The 8,406-nt window shown below is 55.7% G+C and overlaps 1 protein-coding gene and 1 long non-coding RNA gene across 9 annotated transcripts in view; one reads left to right on the plus strand and one right to left on the minus strand.

Annotated features, from left to right (window-relative positions):
* Positions 1-2,060, minus strand: part of BRD1 (bromodomain containing 1) — a 42,760-nt gene extending 40,700 nt beyond the window's left edge. For 6 of the 8 annotated variants that reach the window (XM_023257643.2, XM_023257641.2, XM_023257639.2 and 3 more), the window contains exon 1: positions 1,913-2,059. The gene's annotated coding sequence lies outside the window, so the exon portion shown is untranslated. Of the gene's footprint in view, positions 1-409; positions 1,654-1,912 lie in introns of those variants that run through there. The other 2 variants (XM_023257638.2, XR_002744080.2) reach the window with 2 other exon arrangements.
* A 1,236-nt stretch (positions 2,061-3,296) lies between these two features.
* Positions 3,297-7,773, plus strand: LOC123386786. Its single transcript, XR_006601218.1, has 2 exons — positions 3,297-6,159; positions 7,639-7,773. It is a non-coding gene; the product is annotated as an uncharacterized LOC123386786 (long non-coding RNA).
* Positions 7,774-8,406: the final 633 nt, after the last annotated feature.

Below are 8,406 nucleotides of genomic sequence, written 5' to 3' on the forward strand. Positions count from 1 at the left end.
CGCTTGGTAAGCCCCCAAAAGGCAATCCCAGCAAACCCTAAATGCGCTTTTTAAGACAGACCCTTCCGATCTTTGTCAAATACAAACCCACGTTTTACGTTGAAATTTAACAAGAATTCCCTGCAAGGACAAGCCCGGAAGACACTCTGGCCGGCCAAAACCCAACTCACCTGCACGGCAGGGGTCTCCAGGCGCCCACTCAACCCCGGGCCCCCCAGAAATGGGCCACAAAGTCACCGACCAGCCAGTCCTGCACCAGCAGTGCCCTCGGAAGGGGGCTGGGTGCAGCCCCCGGGGTGTCAGCACCACAGCCTACACGGAGGGGACCCTAATGCCCCCGGGGACGGACGACTTTGCACGTCATTACTGAGATGGGGTCATGAGGTCCAAGTGACAACCGGCTACTCACCGGATTAAAAGCAAACTCGTAATTTTCTCCTCGCCGCCAAAGTACCAGGTAGCTCTGAGTGTAACCAGCCTCCACAACCCACGCTCTCCCGATGGGCCCCTCAACCACTCTGCACGCGAACTTCACCTAACAACGGCCACGGCGGCTCCAGCGTCTGAAGATGGAACCGTGACGGGGAAGGAGGGCAGTCAGTGGCACAGAGTGACCGACTGCTCACGGCTCCTGGCTTCCCGACACCCTCTGTCACTGCCATGTGGCTCCAAGCACACTTGGCGCTTCTGCAGAGGGACAAGCAGTCCCACCAGGAGGTGGTCAGCGAGGACAAGAAGCCTTTCCAGCCGTAATTCAGTGAAATACACCCAGAAAAGCCGCGTGGGCCACCAGAGAGGAGGCCCGCACGCTAAGGAGCAGCAAACGTCTTCAAATCAGTTCATTTCCTGCCTGGCTGGGAACAAGTCACTTCAACGGTCCCGGCCCTGCTCCCGCTAAAGCAGGAACAGGATCATAGCCGGCTCCTGCTGGTGTGAACACTGCCCGACTTCCCAAGAGGCGCTCGGGGCAGCGCCTGGCGGAGCAGGTAAGGGCATACACCACCCTAATTCCCCGAGCCCACCCAGGCAGGGGTGAAACTTCGGGGTGACGAAAACGTTCGGGATGGGCGTGGCAGTTTCCTGGGCGGACGTAGTTGTGTCAAAACTCAAGTGTGCCCTAACAGGGGCTGTGTCTTCTCCGAATCACACCTCGGTGAGCTCACTTCTCCTACGACGAGGGTCCAAGGGAGCCGAGCAGGGCTCAGTTCCCCACAGTCAGAGGGACGAAGGGACGACGGGCTGTCCCTGCAGCCGGGTCCGGGGCCACCCACCTCCCAACGGCCAGACCCGCGCCGCTTCCCCGGCTTCTCTGCTGGGAAACGTTTAAAGTCCGGCCCTGTTACAGGGAGTTTCCTGTCTTGGCAAAACAAACCGACTGTATCTGTTACATAATGCGACCCGCTCGGGCACAATGACTCCCGGCCGCGTTAAAACGCCGACTCTGGGGCAGAGGGGCCGCCGCGCCCGACCCACGGCCCACACGCGGGGCCGGCCGCCGGGTCCCGATCCGCCGCCCGCCATCGCGGCGGCCGGCACAGGGCGGCCTCCCGGACACCGGGGCCCCGGCACCCCGGCCCCAACCGCCCGGCCTCCCCGGCACCCCGGCCTCCTCAACAGCCCGACCTCAACACCCGGACTCTCGGGCCTCCCCGCCCGGCGTCCCCGACACCCCGGCCTCCCCGATCTCCCCGCCCCGGCCTCCTCGCCACCTCGGCTCCCTCCTCCCCCCCCACCCCGCCCGGCCCGGCCTCCAGGCCGCCCTCAGGCCGCCCACCCGCCCGCCCGCCCGCCCGCCCGCGGACAATGCGCCGCCCGCCGCGGCCGCCAAACATGGCGTCGGCACAGGCACCCGAGAGGCCGGCGGGCGAGGCGGCGGCGGCGGCGGCGGCGGCCCCGGCCCCCGCCCACTCACCTTCGGGGCCGCGGCCGCGGGAGCCCGGCGGCGGGCGCGGGGGGCCGGCGCGGCCAAGGCGGCGCTAATGGCGCCCGCGGCTCCTCCGCCAACGGCCGCGCAGGCCCGGCCCGCCGCCGCTCTGGGCGCGGGCTCCTGTCGGCGGCGCCCGGCCCGGCTCGGCTCGGCGGCCGCGGGCTCGCGGGCTCTCGGGGTCTCGCGGGCGGGCGGGCGGCGGGCGGTGCGGGGCCCGGCGGGGAGGCCCGGCGCGGGGAGGGGGGGCTCGGCCGGCGGCGACGGCGGCGGCGGCGGCGGCGGCGGGGCGCGGGGCGCGGGGCGCGGGCGCGGGGAGGGTCGGACGCCCGGGCCGGCTCGCTCGCTCGCTCGCTCCCCAGCGAAGCAAACAATGCGGCGAGCGCTCCGCCCGGCGCGCTGCGTGCGAGACGCGCCCCGCCCGCCGCCGCCATGACGCGCGCCGCCGGGGGAGGGGCGGGCTGAGGGGCGCCGGCCGGGGAGGGGGGGAGGGAGGGGCGGCCGGGCGGAGGGGGCGCGGGGACCCTGGGCTGGGGCCTGAGGGGTGACCGGACGGAGGGGCGCGGGGACCCTGGGCTGGGGGCCTGAGGGGACCCTGAACTGGGGCCTGAGGGGCGCGGGGACCCTGGGCTGGGGCCTGAGGGGCGAACGGACGGAGGGGCACGGGGACCCTGGGCTGGGGCCTGAGGGGTGAGCGGACGGAGGGGCGCGGGGACCCTGGGCTGGGGGCCTGAGGGGACCCTGGGCTGGGGGCCTGAGGGGCAACCGGACGGAGGGGCGCGGGGACCCTGGGCTGGGCCCTGAGGGGACCCTGAACTGGGGCCTGAGGGGTGACCGGACAGAGGGCATGGGGACCCTGGGCTGGGAGCCTGAGGGGACCCTGAGCTGGGGCCTGAGGGGTGAGCGGACGGAGGGGCGCGGGGACCCTGGGCTGGGGGCCTGAGGGGACCCTGGGCTGGGGCCTGAGGGGACCCTGAACTGGGGCCTGAGGGGACTCTGGGCTGGGGTCTGAGGGATGAGTGGACGGAGGGGCACGGGGACCCTGGGCTGGGGCCTGAGGGACTCTGGGCTGGGGTCTGAGGGTGCGGGGACCCTGGGCTGGGGGCCTGAGGAGACCCTGGGCTGGGGCCTGAGGGTGCGGGGACCCTGGGCTGGGGCCTGAGGGGTGATCGGATGGAGGGGCACGGGGACCCTCGGCTGGGGCCTGAGGGGACCCTGAACTGAGGCCTGAGGGGCGCGGGGACCCTGGGCTGGGGGCCTGAGGGGACTCTGGGCTGGGGTCTGAGGGGTGAGCGGACAGAGGGGCGCGGGGACCCTGGGCTGGGGCCTGAGGGGACCCTGAACTGGGGCCTGAGGGGTGCCGGGACCCTGGGCTGGGGCCTGCGGGGACCCTGGGCTGGGGCCTGAGGGGTGAGCGGACGGAGGGGCGCGGGGACGCTGGGCTGGGAGAGGATTTTTGAGGTGGAGGTGACTGAGGGGCACTGTCTGGGCAGAGGTGAGCTTGAGGTGTCCAGGGAGAAGCCTAGGCAGTCAGCACAGTGACCATGAAGGAGTGCTGGGGAGCTGGGGGAAAGGACCTGGCAGGGGCCCCCCAGCTTGTGGCTGCAGGGGAGGCCCTCCAGGAGGAGAGGGACACCCCCCCCCAGGGCAGAGGCTGGGTCCTTGTAAGCTGATACGGTCTTCTCCTCATCTGGGCAGACAGGGCAGGGTCCATCAGAGGCCTTAACAAGAGTGGGCGGGCTGGCCCTGACCACCCACGTGTCCTCTTGCTGACTGCTGCTCGAGCTTCACTGCACCCAGCCTGTAGGTTGAGAGGCCACGGCTTGGAGAGTCGCTTAGGGTTGCAGCCAAGGTTCCCCCCTTGAAGCCGGTGCCCCCTCCAGACACACCCTTGGGTGGAGAAGGGGCTGGCCTGCCAGGGGGGCCGCAACCACATGTGCACCCAGGCACCACGAACACCTCCTCTGCTCTACAGATGTCTGCTTACCGCAATCCAAACTCACCAGGGCATCCAGTAGTGGAGGACAAGCGAGCTGGGCCTGCATCCCCTGTCCTCAACCTGGGGTGACCCAGATGCAAACGGACAGGCTGGAGTATCTTACAACACAGAGCAAAAGTAAGAGGCTCACGAAGAAGACGACGAGAACCTCACAGAACAGGACACGGAGAACGATCACAGGAAACTTCTCAAATGACAAGTAATACCCAGGACACGTGGAGAAAAAACACCCACAGAGGCATGTCAGAGTGACATTCTGGAATTCAAAGGGTAAAGAGAGTAGCTCAAAAACCTGCAGAGAAGAAGGATCTTCTTTAATCAGACTGAATCTGATTGTCAACTGGCAAGGGAGCACAATTGTCAAAATTGTAAGAGAATTGAACCTAGAACTCCTAGTAGTGAAACTCATTTGTGAAACCGCAAAATAAAGGTGTCTTCACAGTCTAAACATCCAAGTTCACCATACACAAAGTCTATTAAAAAAAAATGCTGGAAGATAGATTCTAGCAAAACAAAAAGCGTATCCAAGAGGAAGACATGGATGCCAGCAAAGAAACCAGTTGGAATGGTTGAAAGAAAACCATATAACAGCTGGAGAGAAAATCCCAGATGAGCCCAACATGACATATGGCAAGGGGAGGTCAGAGCAGGAAGGAAAAAGCACGCTAAAGTTCTTGTATTGTTAGAAGACTTCAGAGTTGGTGGGGAATTGAAATGAAGACTGACAGTATCAACAAAAATCAGAAAAGAGAAGATAAATGCATGATCACAAAGGAAGATAATATGAGATGACAAGAAGAAATTCAAGCATTCATGTAATCACAAACATGACTACATTAAATTCATGTATTAAAAGATAGAGACTCTCGAAATGGCATATATCGTTAAATACTGTCTACAGAAAAATATATCTGAGAAAGTCACACAGATTGAAAATAAAAGGATAGAAAGTATGTATCATACAACTCTTGTTCCTCAAAAGACCGTAAGAGAATGGACAAAAACAAAAACTAGAAGATATTTGCAACGTATATACCTTGCAAATTATTCAGTGTCCAGAATATATGAAGAATACTTTCAAATCCATTAGAGAAAAACAAGCCAGAGGTGCCTGGCTGGCCCAGTCAGTGGAGTGTATGACTCTTGATCTCAGGGTTGTGAGTTCAAGCCCCACGTTGGGTGAGGAGCCTACTTGAAATAAAATTTTAAAAAATTAATTTTTTTTTTTAAAGAAAAAGACAAGCCAATCGAATGACGGGGAAAACCCATAATCAGGGTCCTTGCAGAGAAGAATGTGGAAGGGCCAATAACCTCACCAGTAATTTCAAAAATGCAAACTAAAACCACCAAATGAGCACAAATGTTAAACTAAACCCAGTGACGGCAGGAAGGCAGATCAACTGAAATATGCATACCCTGCTGGCTGGAATGTCAGGTGGTACCATTACCTTAGTGAAAAATAAGGCATTACCCAGTAAAGTTGGACATGTGTATCAGTTATCTATTGCTGCATAATAAAGCACCTGCAAAACTTCATAGCTCAAAACAACAATAGTCGTTCCCTTTACACACAGATCTCCTAGGGTACTAGGGTATCCCTACTGGGGACTGGAGGGCCCATGTCCAAGATGGTGCATGCATGGCCAGTAGGCTGGTTCAGGCTATGGGCTGAGCCGGATGGTGGCCAAGTTCCAAGAGCAAGAATTCTAAGAGAACTAGTAAGGACCTGTTATCACTCTTCATACCATAGCCCCAGAAGTCACATAGCATCACTTCTGGCCAAGCCTGTCCGGATTCAAGAGATGAGACACCTCTGCTACCTGTGGATAGAAGTGTCAAAGTCCTATTTTAAGAGGAAGGAATACACGTGCAAATGTGCACACCAATTCCCAGCTCGAGGGTTAAGCTGATATATTCCTAGGTACCTCCGTGCCTGAAAGTATGCCAAAGAAACCTGCACTTGTTCATAGGGAGATGTGCATCAAAGTTCAAAACAGTATTGTTTTTAGTAGCAAAAATACTGGGAGGGAAAATACCTTAAATGTCCCTGGACAATAAGACAAAGTGATGTATGTCCATATAATGGAATAGCACACGATGGCTTCAATGAATGAACTGTACCACTTGGAGCCAAGTGGCTGAATCTCAGACACGATGCCGAGTGGGAGTAACTCAGGACTATAATATAGAGTGTGATTCCATTTACAATTAACAGAGTGAGCTAGCAAATATGTGGGTAAGTATGTACCCACAAACCCCGTACCTTTTTTTATACCTATTAACAAACCTTAGCGTTCACACTGGTAGCTCCACTTCCAATCCAACAGATTTCATTCCATCCTCTCTTTCTATCGAACTCTTTCAACAATGAAAAACCTATGCATTCACTTCATAGCTGTCTCCACTGTGTGTTGAGGCTGTACCAGCCGGAAAGTTGGCCCAAGACACACCAACCACCACCCCCACCCCGCCTCTGTTAGATGCACCTCCGAAAGATCTACAGCTGAAAGCCTGAGCCCCACAAAAGCAAGGAGAGGGCATTGGTGTTATTTTGTCATGTTCTGTTTTCTGGCAGAAGTCAGATAATACCCTTTTTCTTTGTGCTTGATCTATCTCTAGTAGATTGTGCTTCTGTAAACAAACACAACATACTCAGAACGTCTCACTTCAGAACTCAGGAAAAATAGTTCCTACTGACTCTTTTAACAAAATTTAGTTATTTGCATCGTTTCAATAGAAATCAGTCCTTTTTACCAAGATATAGTTAAACAAACTGCCACCAAGGCTTTATGCGGGTGTCTCATTGGAGAATACATTCAGTATGACCCACCCACCTTAGGCACAAGGTTGTAGCATCTGTGTTGGGTCAATGCCCACAGAATCCTCTGCCCCGCACTGCTCAGGTGCCTGTCCTATGGTGTACCATGTCTTAGTCGTACAAGTGGTAAGGAAAATGGGAGCTATGACAGACACCGTGGTCTTTGAGAAGGTACGAACTTCCCTATTTGCACAGGTATTGCAGGCAAATCAGAGGGAGATTAGTTTGGTTCCATTTCCTAACCTAGGAATAGAAGGGCAAATGAGAGAAAAATCTCAGGCATAATAGAGGCTCAACCTCACATTCCTAATGATGACATCTCCAAACGGAAGTTGATTTTCTGGCCTTGATCTTTGGGTAGCACCATATGACTTAGATGTGCCAGCCCAAAAAGGAGGCTCATACACGTTAATTACCACATCTTACAGCGCCTGTGTAGGTGAATCAAGGCCAAACACAGGAAGACCAGCTTTGTGTGGTCAAGAATAACCCTCGTAGAGAATTTATCATCACAAGTAGGGACTAATAAAACTTTTCCAAAACTTAAGAATGGGTAAGAAGGACGGTGGTGGGTCCCTTGGTGGGAGGCTGAATGTCGTCTGGCAGAACTGCCAAGGGAAATTTGTTCTTATTCTCTAGAATGTGCACCTGTTTAACTTACTATTTACTATTGATGATGATTTTTTTTTTTTTTTTTTACAACTCATCGAGGGTAGACTTTACCTTGTAGAAAACACACAGCTCGGTAAAATGATCCTTGTCTGAGAACAATGCAAATAAATTTTGCTCAGTAGTAAGTGATAGAAATTATTTCTGTCTGGTGAAAATGATTACAACTAGAAGAGGTTGCAGTTTTACGGCCCTACAGAGTATTAACCAGTTTTTAATCTAAATTAGCAGGTTTACTCAAGCAAGCTTGTCTTCAGCCTCTATCAATACTTCCTTCCGTCTTCAGTATTTGAAACTAGCCTTATCATCGCGCTGGGTTCCTCATTAATGATTTAAATAAATCTTTGACGCATTCTCACTTTAGAGCTGTGGAGTCATATTTTTAACTTTTTGAAACTAATGCTTTGATGGCTCCTATATCTAGCTTCCCCTCAGTATCCCCCTACAATGTCTAATAGGCATCTCAAACTCAAGACGCCTGATACTCAGCTCCTGGCCTTCATCCCCAAACTTCTCCTCTGTTGCCTCCCCCATCTCTCATGGGTTGAATTGGGTCACCCAAAAGATACGGTGACATCCTAACCCCAGTAGCTGTGAATTGGGCCTTGTGGCAACGGGCTCTTTACAGATGATCAAGGGGGGGTGAGGTCACTGGGGTGGGTCCTTATCCAATGACTGGTGTCAAAATGGGAAGAGGGAAGTTTGGACACAGGCCATGAGAAGGCCATGTAGACAGAGGCAGAAACTGGATAGATGGAGCTGTAAGCCCAAGGAACGCCAAGACTCACAGTCACTGGAAGCCGGAAGAGGCCGGGGAGGATCCCGCCCTGCAGGTTTCAGAGGGAGTGCTGGCTTCTAATCTATGAGACAATACATTTCTGTTATTTTAAGTCACCCAGTTTGTGGCACTTTGTTATGGCAGCCACAGGATACTAATCCACCTTCTCAGTAAAGGGTAACCCCATGTTTCCTGCGTGAGAGGCATTGCCTTACTGG

The sequence above is a fragment of the Felis catus genome, chromosome B4 (assembly GCF_018350175.1).
Source record: "Felis catus isolate Fca126 chromosome B4, F.catus_Fca126_mat1.0, whole genome shotgun sequence".
Taxonomy (NCBI): Eukaryota; Metazoa; Chordata; class Mammalia; order Carnivora; family Felidae; genus Felis; species Felis catus.